We start from the raw sequence: 17,183 nt of genomic DNA, 5'->3' as shown, positions 1-17,183 counted from the left end.
TCCAATTATTGTAATAGCCTCGTACTAAACACATCATGCTTGTCATGTTGATCGATATTAGGATTTTGTGCGGTTCTGTTATTGTAAAACTATCAAGCTCTCAACTAAAGGTACCTCTTTTGTAGCTTTCACCTCCCGCCTCTAGCACGCGCTAGCGTGCCGCGAATGGTGCCGGAAATAGAAACACGATTGCAACAGATAACTCGCCAGGATCACTGTGACGTTTCAGAACAAGGCGACACTATACCAGAGAAGAAGAAGTGAACAGTGACCATGAACAATTTCCACGTTAGCGGTTTTATTGTTGTTATTTATACGTTTATTAACATCATGGAACTCAAAATATAACGAATTTAACTGTACAGCATCACATACGTACCCCATGTAGTGTTTAATTTGCTTTGAAGACGAATTGGTTGATAGATGTTATCTATGTAACGTTAGCTAACAATGGCTAACTGTATGGTTTTTCACACTCAAATAGCCTCCATCATGGAGGTGCTGGCGAATGCAGCCGTGGCAGAGGTCTGTAAACTCGTCGATGATGACTATGCAGTGTTTCGTTTGGAAATAACTCAAAGCCAGAAAGAAAACAGGGCATTGAGGAGGAAACTACAGCTACTGGAACTGAAGGTGGCACGGGAGCGTGTCGTTGCCAGTCCCAGTAGTGTCAAGATCCTTGACCGACACAGAAGAATGGCAAGAGGTACATTTTGGCGGAGGCTGCGCAGCCTGTCACCGTTAATATATAGTTTAGTGACTCGCCCCAATCCGCTCTGTGTTCGGATGTATTACACATAATTAGGTATTGGTCAGTTGTTGGATAGTGTGCAATAATTCCCCTGATTAGTAAGCTATCTTGCGCAAAGACACAATATCATATTCTAACCAGATTCTTGATTTACTGCATATTCTATTTACACAATGAAAACAGTGTTATGCATGGAATATAATACATCAATCAGTAAATATTATATCAAGAAGTTATGAGAATTGCTACTTTACATCCTTGTCAATTGTAGACAGTGTCAATAGTGTACAATATACCATTGACAGCACCTAAACCACCTCTTTTCCCCAATCATTCTCTCAGGTGAAATACATCTCACTGGAGGCCACAAGAGCTTTTTGAATCCAGCGGGACACAATACATGCAGAGATGACCAACTAATCACTGTTGATGAGGGGAGTGGAACCTCACCACAGAACATTATCGTGATAGAGGTTAGTGGAATAGTGTTCCATTAAATTACAGTGCATCATGTGACCAGTTCACTTCAGAAAGGTTCCCCTCAGCTTTTCACTTGCTTACATGTACATCCTCTTTTATCTGCCATAAGGGAGCTTGTGAGACTTCCCTACGACATTGTTATCTGTTAATAACCTCCACTCTTCTTGTGTCAGTCTACAGAGGCTGCAGGTCCTGGGGTCAAGCAGGAGAGGTCTGAAGGAAAGCAGGACCCACGGCATAGCAGAGACATCCAGAATGGAACTGCTGGAGAGCCCCCTGTAGCCACGAAGGACCCCACCACTGCGCAGCCCAGGACCAGACACAGCATCACGGAGGTCAGTGGAACGCCGATCGCCGTCCTCAAGTCTGAGACAGACACAGAGACTTTAACTGTAACACAAATGCAATTACACAGAGGATCTAAACACAGATCATCAGGCCCAGAGATACTGGGCCTGGGGAGACTGGGCTGTCCTCCTGGCTCAGAGTATTTACCAGTATTTCACCAGAACCAGAGGACTGATCATTCCCGTGGGGATGTTGATGGTGACTCGTTAGACACTTGCGGGGATGAACCGTCTTGTTCTTATGCTACAGAAATGGACCCTGATAACATATCCTTGGGTTTAGAGACACGGACTGATCTGTCTAGAGGGGACTGGAACCAGTACAGTAGTAGTGTATACTCTGAAGGGTGCCTAGATGAGAAAGGCGAGGTTCTGGGCGTAGATGAAGTGACTGTGAAAGTGGAGGGCGACGTTCCTCCCACATGGAATGCAGATAGTCACCTAGGAGATGGACTCACACAGGGCAGAGATTTTTTAGATTACAGGGAAAGCTTAGAGACAAATCCAAATGTCGCTACCCACTCCCCTTTACACACGTTCAGGAATCGCGACCCAGTGTCCAGATCAATGGGGCCTACTGATCCACACCGCCTCGTCCTTTTCGATAAGGGATTGAACTCAAACGACAGGGCTAGAGCCCAGGCTCGGCGTGGAGGAGCAACATCAGGCAAAAGTAAAGAAAAACGGTTCCTCTGCATTTTCTGTAACAAAGGCTTCAGTTGCCCCCAGAAGGTGGAGATTCACCAGAGGGTCCACACAGGGGTGAAACCCTTCAGCTGTACCCAGTGTCCCATGGCCTTCGCTCAGGCTGGTGACCTGAAGAGGCACCAGAGGGTCCATACGGGGGAGAAACCCTTCAGCTGTACCCAGTGTCCCATGGCCTTTGCCCAGGCTGGTCACCTGAAGAGACACCAGAGGGTCCACACAGGGTAGAAATAATACAGCTGACCCCATTGTCAGAAGAGATTCTTGCAACAGCTGAAGATGCACCTGAAGGTCCACATGGTAGAGAGGCGGTTTGCCTGTACGCACTGCGGGAAGAGGTTCTCAGAGAGGAGATACCAGAAGAAAAAAACATTCCACTCGGTAGACAAGACAAAGATGAATTGTCATTGTTGTCGGCACGAAAAAGATCCACAGACTCATTTGCAATTACAAGAGTTACCGATTTCAGTGTAGAAAATTGCATCCAACGTTGTGTGATATATATATATATATATATATACACTGCTCAAAAAAATAAAGGGAACACTAAAATAACACATCCTAGATCTGAATGAATGAAATATTCTTATGAAATACTTTTTTCTTTACATAGTTGAATGTGCTGACAACAAAATGACACAAATTATCAATGAAAATCAAATATATCAACCGATGGAGGTCTGGATTTGGAGTCACACTCAAAATTAAAGTGGAAAACCACACTACAGGCTGATCCAACTTTGATGTAATGTCATAAAAACAAGTCAAAATGAGGCTCAGTAGTGTGTGTGGCCTCCATGTGCCTGTATGACCTCCCTACAACGCCTGGGCTTGCTCCTGATGAGGTGGTGGATGGTCTCCTGAGGGATCTCCTCCCAGACCTGGACTAAAGTCTGTGCTGTTGGTGAATGGAGCGAGACATGATGTCCCAGATGTGCTCAATTGGATTCAGGTCTGGGGAACGGGCGGTACATAGCATCAATGCCTTCCTCTTGCAGGAACTGCTGACACACTCCAGCCACATGAGGTCTAGCATTGTCTTGCATTAGGAGGAACCCAGGGCCAACCGCACCAGCATATGGTCTCACAAGGGGTATGAGGATCTCATCTCGGTACCTAATGGAAGTCGGGCTACCTCTGGTGAGCACATGGAGGGCTGTGCGGCCCCCCAAAGAAATGCCACCCCACACCATGACTGACCCACCGCCAAACCGGTCATGCTGGAGGATGTTGCAGGCAGCAGAACATTCTCCACAGCGTCTCCAGACTCTGTCACGTCTGTTACATGTGCTCAGTGTGAACCTGCTTTCATCTGTGAAGAGCACAGAGCGCCAGTGGCGAATTTGGCAATCTTGGTGTTCTCTGGCAAATGACAAACGTCCTGCACGGTGTTGGGCTGTAAGCACAAACCCCGCCTGTGGACGTCGGGCCGTCATACCACCCTCATGGAGTCTGTTTCTGACCGTTTGAGCAGACACATGCACATTTGTGGCCTGCTGTAGGTCATTCTGCAGGGCTCTGGCAGTGCTCCTCCTTGCACAAAGGCAGAGGTAGCGGTCCTGCTGCTGGGTTGTTGCCCTCCTACGGCCTCCTCCACATCTCCTGATGTACTGGCCTGTCTCCTGGTAGAGCCTCCATGCTCTGGACACTACGCTGACAGACACAGCAAACCTTCTTGCCACAGATCGCATTGATGTGCCATCCTGGATGAGCTGCACTACCTGAGCCACTTGTGTGGGTTGTAGACTCCGTATCATGCTACCACTAGAGTGAAATCACTGCCAGCATTCAAAAGTGACCAAAACATCAGCCAGGAAGCATAGGAACTGAGAAGTGGTCTGTGGTCACCACCTGCAGAACCACTCCTTTATTGGGGGTGTCTTGCTAATTACCTATATTTTTCACCTGTTGTCTATTCCATTTGCACAACAGCATGTGGAATTTATTGTCAATCAGTGTTGCTTCCTAAGTGGACAGTTTGATTTCATAGAAGTGTGATTGACTTGGAGTTACATTGTGTTGTTTAAGTGTTCCTTTAATTTTTTTGAGCAGTGTATAAGGCATGTACAGTTGAAGTTGGAAGTTTACATAGACCTTAGCCAAATACATTTAAACTCAGTTTTTCACAATTCCTGACATTTAATCTTGGTAAAAATTCCCTTTTTTAGGTCAGTTAGGATCACCACTTTATTTTTATATTTTTATTTTAAGAATGGGAAATGTCAGAATAATAGTTGAGTGATTTATTTCGGCTTTTATTTCATCTCATTCCCAGTGTGTCAGAAGTTTACATACACTCAATTAGTATTTGGTAGCATTGCCTGTAAATTGTTTAACTTGGATAAAACATTTCAGGTAGCCTTCCACAAGCTTCCCACAATAAGTTGGGTGAATTTTGGCACATTCCTCTTAACAGAGCTGGTGTAACTGAGTCAGGTTTGTAGGCCTTCTTGCTCACATATGCTTTTTCAGTTCTGCCCATATATGTTCTATAGGATTGAGGTCAGGGCTTTGTGATGGCCACTCCAATACCTTGACTTTGATGTCCTTAAACTATTTTACCACAACTTTGGAAGTATGCTTTGGGTCATTGTCCATTTGGAAGACCCATTTGCGACCAAGCTTTAACTTCCTGACTGATGTCTTGACATGTTGCTTCAATATATCCACATAATTTTCCTTCCTAATGAAGTCATCTATTTTGTGAAGTGCACCAGTCCCTCCTGCAGCAAAACACCCCCACAACATGATGCTGCCACCTCTGTGCTTCACGGTTGGGACGGTTTTCTTCGGCTTGCAAGCCTCCCCCTTTTTCCTCCAAACATAACGATGGTCGTTATGGCCAAAGAGTTCTATTTCTGTTTCATCAGACCAGGCGACATTTCTCCAAAAAGTACGATCTTTGTCCCCATGTGCAGTTGTAAACCGTAGTCTGGCATTTTTATGGTGGTTTTGGAGCAGGGGCTACTCCCTTGCTGAGCGGCCTTTCAGATTATGTCAATTTAGGACTTGTTTTACTGTGGATATAGATACTTCTGTACCTGTTTCCTCCAGGATCTTCACAAGGTCCTTTGCTGCTGTTCTGGGATTGATTTGCACTATTCTTATCAAAGTACGTTCATCTCCAGGAGACAGAACGTGTCTCCTTCCTGAGCGGTATGACAGCTGCGTGGTCCCATGGTGTTTATACTTGCGTACTATTGTTTGTACAGATGAACATGGTACCTTCAGGCATTTGGAAGTTGTTCCCAAGGATGAACTTGACTTGTGGAGGTCTACAATGTTTTTTCTGACGTCTTGGCTGATTTCTTTAGATTTTCCCGTGATGTCAAGCAAAGAGGCAGTGCGTTTGAAGGTAGGCCTTGAAAAACATCCACAGGTACACCGCCAATTGACTCAAATGATGTCAATTAGCCTAACAGAAGCTTTTAAAGCCATAACCTAATTTTGGGGAATTTTCCAAGCTGTTTAATGGCACAGTCAAATTCTGACTCACTGGAATTGTGATACATTGAATTATAAGTGAAATAATCTGACTGTAAACAATATTTGGAAAAATGACTTGTGTCATGCACGAAGTAGATGTCCTAACCGACTTTCCAAAGCTATAGTTTGTTTACAAGAAATTTGTGGAGTGGTTGGAAAACGAGTTTTAATGACTCCAACCTAAGTGTATGTAAACCTCTGACTTCAACTGTATAGGGCTGGGCGATTATATCCAATTAATTCAAATTAATGTTTGAAATGCTTGTATCACAAGAATTGTTTTTATTTGTATATATATATTTTGCATTCTACAGTGCCTTCAGAAAGTATTCATAGCCCTTGACTTATTCCATATTTTGTTACAGCCTGAATTCAAAATGGATTCAAAATATAATAACTCTCGACCATCTACACAATACCCCATAATGAAAATACACAATACCCCATAATGAAAATACACAATAACCCATAATGAAAATACAGAAATATCTCATTTACAAAAGTATTCACACCCCTAAGTCAATGCATGTTAGAATCACATCGATTACAGCTGTGAGTGTCTAAGATATTTCCACACCTGGATTGTACAATATTTGCACATAATTTTTTTATTCTTCAAACTCTGCCAAGTTAGTTGTTGATAATTGCTCCACAGCCATTTTCAAGTCTTGCAATAGATTTTCAAGTAGATTTAAGTCTAAACTGTATTTAGGCCCCTCAGGAACATTCAACGTTATCTTGGTAAGCAACTCCAGTGTATATTTAGCCTTGTGTTTTGGGTTATTGTCCTTCTGAAAGGTTAACTCTTTCCCAGTGTCTGTTGGAAAGCAAACTGAACCAGGTTTTCCACTAGGCATTTGCCTGCGCCTAGCTCTATTCCGTAGTCCTTTGCCAATTTACAAGCTAACCCATAACATGATGCGGCCATCACCATGCTTGAAAATATGATGTGTTACTCAGTGATGTATTGGATTTGCCCCAAACGTAACGCTTTGCATTCAGGACTTTTATTTCTTTGCCATATTTTTTTGCAGTATTACTTTAGTGCCTTATTGCAAACAGGAGGCATGTTTTGGAATATTTTTATTCTGTACAGGCTTCCTTCTTTTCACTCTGTCATTTGTGTTAGTGTTGTGGATTAACTATAATGTTGTTGATCCATCCTCAGTTTTCTTCTCTCAGCCATGAAACTCTGTAACTGTTTAAAAGTCACAATTGGCCTCGTGATGATGTTCCTGAGCGGTTTCCTTCCTCTCCAGCAACTGAGTTAGGAAGAACGCCTATATATTTGTTGTGACTGAGTGTATCCAAAGTGTAATTCATAACTTCACCATGCTGAAAGGTATATTCAATGTCTGCTTTTTAAAATGTTTTACCCATCTACCGGGGTGCCCTTATTTGCAAGGCATTGGAAAACCTCCCTGGTCTTTGTGGTTGAATCTGAGTTGCAAGCGATGGGACAAGACTGTAACTACCAATTGATACCACAAAATTGGGGAGAAGGGGTTAAAAAAAAAAAAAATATATATATATATATATGATTGTGGAAAATTAATGTTCAGTTCTGTCTCAAGCTCGGTATTGTGGTACCACGTACCGCTAGCTGTATTTTAGCCACATAGCACACATGTGCTTGCTGTCTAGTCTGTGTTTTATAAATGTGCAATGTATGCATGTAAAGAAAAAAAAATACATTCATAAAAGGAATTGGCAACTCGTTCTCATTCCGAGAAATAAGCATCTTCTTGTCCAGGTAGGCCACTTGATTTCAATATCTAAACAAAGTGAACTGGCTATGTTGTTCAAATAGTTGGAGATGGACAGGAGGGTGCAATCATCACACTTCAACTGTTCTGCCTTGGTAGCAAGCAAATAGATCCAAGTGAACCAATAACTTTGATTTGAAGTTGGCTAGACTTGAAATATAAAGATTAGCTGGCTACTCACTAGAACGGGGGCTTGTGCTTGAGAGATTGTTTATGAGACTGGTGTTAATTTTCAGCTACAAGGAGATAGTCATTATTAGTGAATGCACGTTATGCAGGGTTCTGGTTAAATTTGTAACATAAATTGCATTTTCATAGACTTGAAAGCTAGGTCAGTGATTAAGGCAAAAAAAAGCTGTTTAAAATATTTTGATAAAATAATTACATTATTTGTGGGTCTTATGGTTGTGGAAGGTCATATTTAGCCTAGGTATAATTTTACAAACCCTGAATTCATTAGATTTATTTATGACTGTTTGAAATTAATTGTATTGACCTTTTTTAATTGTGCAACAAAGCTTATTTAGAACTTTAGAAAATCGAGATATAGATCATGAATCACCCATAAGTTTGAAAAAATCTAAATGATTTTTAGGCCGTATCGCCCAGCCCTAGGCATATAAGCCTAAAAAGTATGTTTATATATTGTTTGTATTGTATAGGCTCTGACGTTCATAAATGCCTATTTCATTACTTCCATTCAACTACTTCATTTCTTTCCCAAGACACTTTTTAATGAGAATTTATGTAGTTTATCATGGAGATTTGTAGTTGAGACGTGTATATGTGGTTTTCATATGGTGTATTTAAAACTTGTGTTTAATAAATACAAAATGGGACTTTTCATGCAGACTTTGAGACTTTCTTTAGTTCACATCTGATCTCACCCTATTCTGCATACACCTGACAGTGCTTTATAACCAATGTACACTTACTAAATATACCTACACATACCCACACACTAACAAACACCTACTGTACACCTCAAAATAGTTTAGTCAGGTTTGTCTGATGGCGACTTAGAACTTATCCTAGCTGAATTATTTTTTACACACAACATGTCCACTATGATGGGTTTAACAACAAAGTAATTTTGTAACTAGATAATAGGAATCAAACGCAGTGGAGATGGGTAAACACTCAATGTTGAAAGTGTGTTTATTATCTGTGTACGTACCTGAGGGAGTGTATGTCTGTGTAATCTGTATCACCTGTCTCTTCCAGGAGGAGGAGGATCCAGAGGTGCTGCTGGTGAAGGAGGAGGGGTGTGAGGAGAGTCTGGGGAACCCGGAGGGGACCATGGACATGGAGGAAAACCAGACTACACCTCCTGAACCCACAGAGGAACCAGCTGAGCAACACAGGACCACACACTGTCTCACTGAGGTGAGCCCACTGTAAACTACTGTCTGCATGTTAGTAGGTCAGGGCTCGTATTTACAAAGCCTCTCAGAGCAGGGTAGCTGATCTAGGATCTGTTTAGCCTTTTAGATTCTAATAAATAAAGATATGTAGACAGATGGGGACCTAATCCTAGATCAGCATTATTACGCTGAGACGTACAAGTATTTCGCTACAACCGCAATAACATCTGTGTATGTGACCAATCAAATTTGATCCTAGATGAGCCCTCCTACTCTAAGACACCTTCTAGATACCGGCCCTGATGTTGACTTAGTCATCATTGCGACCAGGGTCTCTTTCACAAGTGGGCCCTGCTTTTACAATTCATAATCAAATCCGATATAATGTAAAACAAACAAAAATACAGAATTACACAAATATTCAAGAAAAAGTTACGATGGCCCCCAATCAATATTTTAAATTGCCCGAGCGGCACCAGAACATCCAATTGTAATGTATTTTGTAGTTGGTTCCAGCAATAAGGTGCATTATAACAAAAAGTGGATTTACCTAGTTTGGCGGAGACCCGAGGAAACTCAAGTGTTAACCAACCGTATGAATGGGTTTGGTATTTCATGATTTTTGTACTTTAACAACAAAGTTAGGTAAGTTGGAAGCTTGTGTAGTAGAGCTTTGTAAACAATTAAACAAACAAATAAGGAGTAATGAAGTGATCTTCGGGACTTTAATGAGGACCAGGCAATTTGATACAGGATGCAGTGGTGAATATTAAAACTGTTACCTGTGATAAAACAAATGGCACTATGGTAGATGGCGTCTAAAGGTTTAAAACTAGTGGCTGCGGCAATCTTGTAAATGGTGTCACCGTTTTCAAAAACTATCAGAAAAGTTGACTGTACAATATGCTTTCTGCTATTCCGGGAAAGGAAATATCTATTTCTAGAAAATAATCCCTCTTTCAAGTTTAGTTTTTTAACTAGCTCATCCGTAACTTTTTTATGGAACATTAAATCTTTGTCAATCCAAATGCTCAGATATTTACAATTGGGAACCTGATCGATGGGAGAACCAACAATCCAATTAATAGAAATGTAGCCCATCAAACATTTTTGCGAGAATTAGAGAACATGTATTTAGTCTGGCCTACAATTAAGCAGATTTTTCCCCCCAGTTTTAAACCAACCAGGTCTTTCTGTAAAGCGTCATGGTCCGATTGCAGCATTTCCAGCCTGCTCAAGTGGCAATGGCACACCCCTGAGTGCTTGCATAGTGACGTCATCAGAGTGCAACGCATGCTAAAGCGGAATGAGAGAGCGCTCAGTTAAAAAAAAAAAAGTGTTACTGAAAAATGTCCCTTTGTTTAAAAAAACAAAAACAAGCCTACCTGTTTAATTTGGATCCTGTGACGTGGTTAGCTCAATTGCTATGGACCGCTACTTTCTGTTCCGGGACACTGCCAAACCCTGAAGTTTGAAGAGCTGCTGCCTAGTTACTAGCTATTAAGCTAGCCAGGTTTCTTTGACAATTTGAACACAGCCTGCAACGCGATTAGCCCTTGTGGCTGAGACCGCGGATAGTCCTGAGCTTGTGGCTGTTTAAATCCCTGCCGTTTGTTACTGTTCCCATCGGCCCTGCGAGCTGTGCTGGCTGAAATTGCGTGGAGTACCAGCGTTAGCCTATGTTGCTACTATCATGCCGCCCAAAGTCAAAGAAGGTTGGAGAGGACAGTGTAAATCAACAAAAATGTCTACAAGCATTGTTACAGCAACAGAAAAATGGCTTCAAGAGCTTTGTCCAAATAATGGTGGACTCGACTAACAAAATAATGGACGATCTGACCAGGGATAGGTGAATGTCATATGGAAGAGACTTGCAGCAAGATGACAACAAACTAAATCCACATGAGATGATATCAGCAAATCATTATTACAGATGACTGGGAAAACAGACTATCTAGGGACAATCCAGGAGGAATAACATTGTTGTGGATGGCCTACCAGAGTCTACACATGAGACCTGGATGGAGTTAGAGGAGAAAGTGAGAAAATGATCACTGAAAAGCTGCAGATGGATCAAAAGAATATTGAGGTGGAGCACGCCCACAGGTCTGGAAACCATGTAACCAGCCCAGGTGACCGACCCAGGCCAATAGTGGTCAGGTTCCTAAGGTTCAAGGACAATATGGCTCTTCTGGAGAGACCCAAGAACTTGAGATGAACCAACATCTTCCTCAACGAGGACTTCTCTGAAGTTGTACGCCAGAGGCAGAAAGAGCTTATCCCAGCTATATGAAAGCTGCCAGATAGCATGGGGACATTGCTTACATCTGTTACGACAGTCATTGTCCACCCTCTGTCACAAAAGCCCGGGAGGAGTGAGAGAGCCAAGCTTCCGGGTCAGTAGCTTCAGCCCAACATCACATACGTACACCAACTGTCACTCACAGGTGCCTGATTGACTGACTCTTAGCGAAACAGTTATTATTTCTCCCTTCATATTATGTCCATCTCAGGTAAGTTACCCAGGAAAGGGCTAAGATTAGCCCATATTAATTACAGTGCCTTCGGAAAGTATTAATACCTATTGACCCATTCCACATTGTTGTTACATCCTGAACTCAAAATGGATATAATGTATTTTTTTCTCACTCATGTACACACAATATCCCATCATGACAAAGTGAGAACATGTTTTTCAGACATTTTTTGCATATTTATTTGAGATGAAATACGGAAATAACTCATTTACATAGCTATTCAAACCCCTGAGTCAACTTGTAGAAGCACCTTTGGCTGAGATTATAGCTGTATTAAAAGAGTATTTCTTTAGTACCTTGTTTCAAACAGGATGCATGTTTTTGGAATATTTTTATTCTGTACATGCCTCCTCCTTTTCACTCTGTCAATTAGGTTAGTATTGTGGAGTAACTATGTTGTTGATCCATCCTCAGTTTTATCCTATCACAGCCATTAAACTGTAACTGTTTTAAAAGTCACCATTGGCCTCATGGTGAAATCCCTTAGCGGTTTCCTACCTCTCCGGCAACTGAGTTAGGAAGGACACCTGTTTCTTGTAGTGACTGGGAGTATTGATTCACCATCCAAAATGTAATTAATAACTTCACCATGCTCAAAGGGATATTCAATGCCTGCTTTTAAAAAATATGTTTACCCATCTACCAATATGTTCCCTTCTTTGCAGGCATTGGAAAACCTCCCTGGTCTTGGTGGTTGAATCTGTGTTTGAAATTCACTGCTTGACTGAGGGACCTTACAGATGATTGTATGTGGGGGATACAGAGATGAAGTAGTCATTCAAAAAGCATGTTAAACACTATTATTGCACACAGAGTGTCTTGTTTAAGCAGGTCCAGTAATATCCACTCAGCTTTCATGGGCATATCACGTGGCAGCTGTAAATCAGCCAGCCTCATCCCCTACCAGCCCTCACTCACCTGCTTTTCTCCGTCTGCTCTTCATGTGTGTCTATTCCTCTGTCATTTAAAATGTGTATATATATATATATATATATATATATATATATATATATCATTTTGCCGTGATGGCGAGCGGGGATGCAGACCCTGACGAGTCTTCTGTTAGATTTGTAAATGTATTACATTGGAGCAGCGCACAAAGTTAGCAATGTGGATAAATTGTAAAATGTCCTCGCCTTTTACAACCAAGAGCACAGATCAGTCTGAGTAGACTTTGCAAGTTCACTGTCATGCAGCCTCTGAGTGTCAGATGGAAAACCAACCACTGCTTTGCGACACGCCTGCTTGCAGCTTTACAGCAAAGAAAACGACTCGTCTCTAACCTAAACGGTTAAACAAATATTACCGGAGATGCCTTTTTTTCTTTCTATCGCGATTCGCACACGTTTGACATTTCACAAGTCATGTCGCGGGCCATTTTTAAACGGATCCCTGGTCGCTAATTATTGGTTTGATAACTAACAGCGTTGTTCGGTCGTGTTACCTACTGTAGCTAGCTAACAACCTGGTAACTTGACAGTAAGTTTAGGCAAATTTGATTGGCACAGGAAGAAAGAAAAGGGTCTGCTGCTCATGACATGTGCTTCAAAGGGTAGGATTCACATAGGCCTAATGTAAGCCTAAACTAAATCAAAAATCAATGTCTTTCTGGTGCTCCTTAAATTCAGTTTGGTGCCTAACGTTGTAAAAGTTGGGAGCAGTGTGTGTTTGTGGGGGAGAGAGTGGTGTGTGTGTGTTTTTTAGAGTGAGGGCGACAGTGTGTGTGTGCCTGTTAACTAAAGAGTAAAGGTTTCATGCATTGTTTTTCCCCTTACTGGCACAATGACATGCAGATAAATATGCATGTACAGTATATTCCTTCCTCCCATTCCTCCAGCTAAATCACAGGTATGCCTTTGCAAATATCAGCAAATCAGCCCTTCTATGCCGTGTTCTGTTAAACACTGAAGTTAAATTCAATGTGTTGTATTGAGTAGAAGTCAGAATTTCAGTGACAGGTTTTTGGAGGCATTTTTGAAAAGGTGAACAAGCGTCCGATGAACGGTGCGCACAGGATGCTAAGCCACAGATTTTTTCCCCCCAACCATGGTATTGTGATACTGTTCGGTGTCGTGATACTTGGCCTGGTATTGTATCGTTTGTAAAATGTTGGTATCATGACAACACTCGTTCAAATAAATCATGCAAAATAGGTGGCAAAGTCAGCCAGGCAGCTCAGCTGATTGTTTGACATAATGTAAAAGTAGATTTTTTTTATTTTTACAAAACTTAACAAAATTATGAAATTATTATATTACCAAACCAAGATAAATGACCTAATGGAAAAATACTTTGGAGTACCTTAAGTTATATTATGGGTAGAAATCCCAATTATTCTCCATCATTCATTTTGATGGGTAATTTATAACAAAACCTTTTGATATTGACAATCATTTCAATGACTAATCAGGGCATAACTACAATCTGTCACCTTAATTAGCCTAGTGCACATGCTCACTAGGCCCAAGCTTGTTTTCCCTGGCTAAAACGTTCTTATTATACCTCAGTGGGCTAAACTAGCTGGCTAGCTGAACTATGCCAAACTTCATAAATACTGCACCCTCAATTTCAAAACTTCTTTGCTAGTTATACAATCATGTAACTAAGTAATTAGCTGGGGAAAAAATGTAATTATGTTTTGTTGAACAGTCATATCTGGTTTGAGATGTCTGTCATAAGATGACGTTGGTGAAGGATATCATTGCTACTTAACGGGGATTCAAGTTCAGTTTTGAGATCCACCGGCGTCATTGGCGTAGGGTTAGCTGGACGTTTCTGACTGGTCTTGGAACTGTGACAACGGACAGCCTCTCCCCGCTTGGCTCAATGGGATATGTAGTGATTTTTGCCAACACAGCCAGATATTTACAGTCTTGTAGCCTTAACCTTTTTTAAACTGACTATTGAATTACTTGATTAAATCTGACTATCAGTATAATGAGTAATCCAGGAATGTCACAAGTTAATTGACATGACAACTTGCATAAATAGCAAATCTACAGATCGCTAAGACTACACTGAATGGCTAAATTACTTCCGAACTCTCAGGTTCCGCGGAGCTCCTCTTCACCCCTCTGATCATGGTCAAGTCATAATGAGAGTTGTTGTGAAGATGGGGAGGGGCCTGTCTGTTGTTCTGTGTTACAGTACAAATCACCTGCACTGTAAAATCAACTGTTAAGGGTCTGGTCTTTGCCCATCTTGATTACTGTCTGGTAATATGGTCAAGTGCAGCAAAGAAAGACCTACCGAGCAAAGCTGCATCTGTCTTAAAGCACTGAGATGCAGTGCCTCAGACCGCTGCGCCACTCAGGAGCACTAAAGGGTTGACGAGAGATGAACTGCTTCTATTCCAGTTTTCATCCGGAAATATTACTGTGATGAAAATTCCCGATTGTCTGCATAATCAAATAACATTCAGCTCAGACACCCATACATACCCCACAAGACATGCCACCACGGGTCTCTTCACAGTCCCCAAGTCCGAAAACAAATTCACGGAAACGCACAGTATTATACTGAGCCGTGATCGCATGGAACTCCCTTCCATCTCCTATTACTCAAGCATCTCATTGACCGGTGGGGTCTGTGAGGCGACACACTAACACACACATTTTTGTTGTTGTTGTATTGTTTGTATATAGTATTTTACATTTGTGTGACTGTCCTTGTCTATCACTAAGTGTTTTGTTACTTGTCGTCCTTTGTGTTTTTTTGTGGACCCCAGGAAGACTTTTGCTGCTGCTTCGGCAAAAGCTGATGGGGATCCAAATAGTGTTGTCTGCGTACATGCCTTTCAATGATACAAGTCCAACCCAAATAGTGCCAACTAAACCCAACCTTTACTATTGCAGTCAATAGACATGGAGGATGGGAAGCCTGATCTGCTGCTGGTCAAACAGGAGACAATGGAAGATGAAGCAGAGAGCATTGATCTGCTGAGTGGACTAAAGATGGGGGAGCAAGGTAAGAGAGAAATACATATAGCCTACATACAGTAATAGATCTTCAATGGGAATAGTGATGCACCTGGCTATTATTTTGTCCATATAACTCCATATGTAGAGTTTTCTTTGACATATTTTTAAAGTCTATTTTGTGACCTATTCCTGCAGGTAGTTGGCTGGAGGCTAACAAAGGAGACTGGGTGGCCATCTTGGATTCGCAGGCCAGGACCAGAGGTGACATAGTGGATGTCAGGGGATGGGACAGTGTCCTCAACTCTGGGATGGGGAACAACACTGTTAACCACAACCAGAAACAGACAGTCGAACACAAAACAACATCCGATCTTAGACTCCGTGACAATAGACTGGCTGAGACCAGGGCGAGGGGTAGATTTGGTCTGCAGGTACGGGGAGGTGTCTGTATGCGGCGGGAGAGAACAGACACAGACTCTGCTAGCGATGCTCCGTCCTGCTCCTATAGTTGTGATTCAGAGAGACGGATTGGGCCTCAGGTTAACCCTGTAACAGATGCTGCCTTCAGCCTACCTTCTATAGGATCTATCAATTGGAACATGGACCCTGCGACAACACAGACACTCCCTGGCCTTCGTCCTCCTCACACTCTCCTAATGTTAAACCAGACCTCAGACAATGCCTGTGCCTCAACACTAAATGGCAACACAAGCCCATTGACAAATGACAGTAGTGGAAGCAGCATTAGTAAAGGTGGCGGCGCCAAAGAGAAGCGCTTCCCGTGTTCGTTCTGTGGGAAAGCCTTCCGTTTCCCCCAACAGGTGGCAATCCACCAGAGGTTGCACATGGGGGAGAAACCGTTCGGCTGCCACCTGTGCCGGGCTAGTTTCTCCCACTCGTCCAACCTGAAGAGGCACCAGAGGGTCCACACAGGGGAGAAACCGTTCGGCTGCCACTTGTGCCGGGCTAGTTTCTCACACTCGTCCAACCTGAAGAGGCACCAGAGGGTCCACACAGGGGAGAAACCCTACAGCTGCCCCAGTGTAAGAATAAGTTCTCCCACCAGCTGAAGATGCAGTTGAAGGTCCACAAGGGAGAGAGGCCGTTCGCCTGTACGCACTGTAGGAAGAGGTTCTCAGGGAGGAGCTACCTCAGGATACACCAGCAGAAAATGCACATGAATAGTGACATGTAACGTAGTACTAGTTAGTTAGTTTGTAGTTAATTCTGTTGGTTTGGGATATAGTAGGGAACTGGATGAGGAGAACTTAGGAAAAAGTATGATGAGGCAGAGTAGATAATATGGTTATGGCTGGTGTGATGGTGTCTGTAAAAATGCGTCACTGATGAAGAGTGACAGACTTTGTCTTTAGGTGTTTTATAGTGAGAATGATAGTGCCTTAATTCATGTTTACTTGACGAAGTAGTGAAGATGTATGTAGTGTGCAATTCCACGCTAACAGTGACGCTGATGCTCACTTTTTCTCTTTATGTATGCTAAGCAAAAACCATTGATTGCAAAGTTTAACAAACCATACATACACCTACAGTTGAAGTTGGAAGTTTACATACACCTTAGCCAAATACATTTAAACAATTCCTGACATTTAATCCTAGTAAAAATTCCCTGTCTTACGTCAGTTAGGATCACAAATATATTTTAAGAATGTGAAATGTCTGAAAAATAGTAGAGTGATTTATTTAAGCTTTTATTTAATTCATCACATTCCCAGTGGGACAGAAGTTTACGTACACTCAATTAGTATTTGGTAGCATTGCCTTTAAATTGTTTAACTTGGGTCAAATGTTTTGGGTAGCCTTCCACAA

At 42.1% G+C, this 17,183-nt stretch overlaps 1 pseudogene; it reads left to right on the top strand.

Moving 5' to 3' along the window:
• The first annotated feature begins 253 nt into the window (after positions 1-253).
• LOC109894112 (neurotrophin receptor-interacting factor homolog) lies at positions 254-16,973 on the top strand (annotated as a pseudogene).
• Positions 16,974-17,183: the final 210 nt, after the last annotated feature.

The sequence above is a fragment of the Oncorhynchus kisutch genome, linkage group LG7, assembly GCF_002021735.2.
Source record: "Oncorhynchus kisutch isolate 150728-3 linkage group LG7, Okis_V2, whole genome shotgun sequence".
Lineage (NCBI taxonomy): Eukaryota > Metazoa > Chordata > Actinopteri > Salmoniformes > Salmonidae > Oncorhynchus > Oncorhynchus kisutch.
Note: the sequence above shows the minus strand (reverse complement) of the source record. Positions and strands in the feature narration are given on the sequence as shown.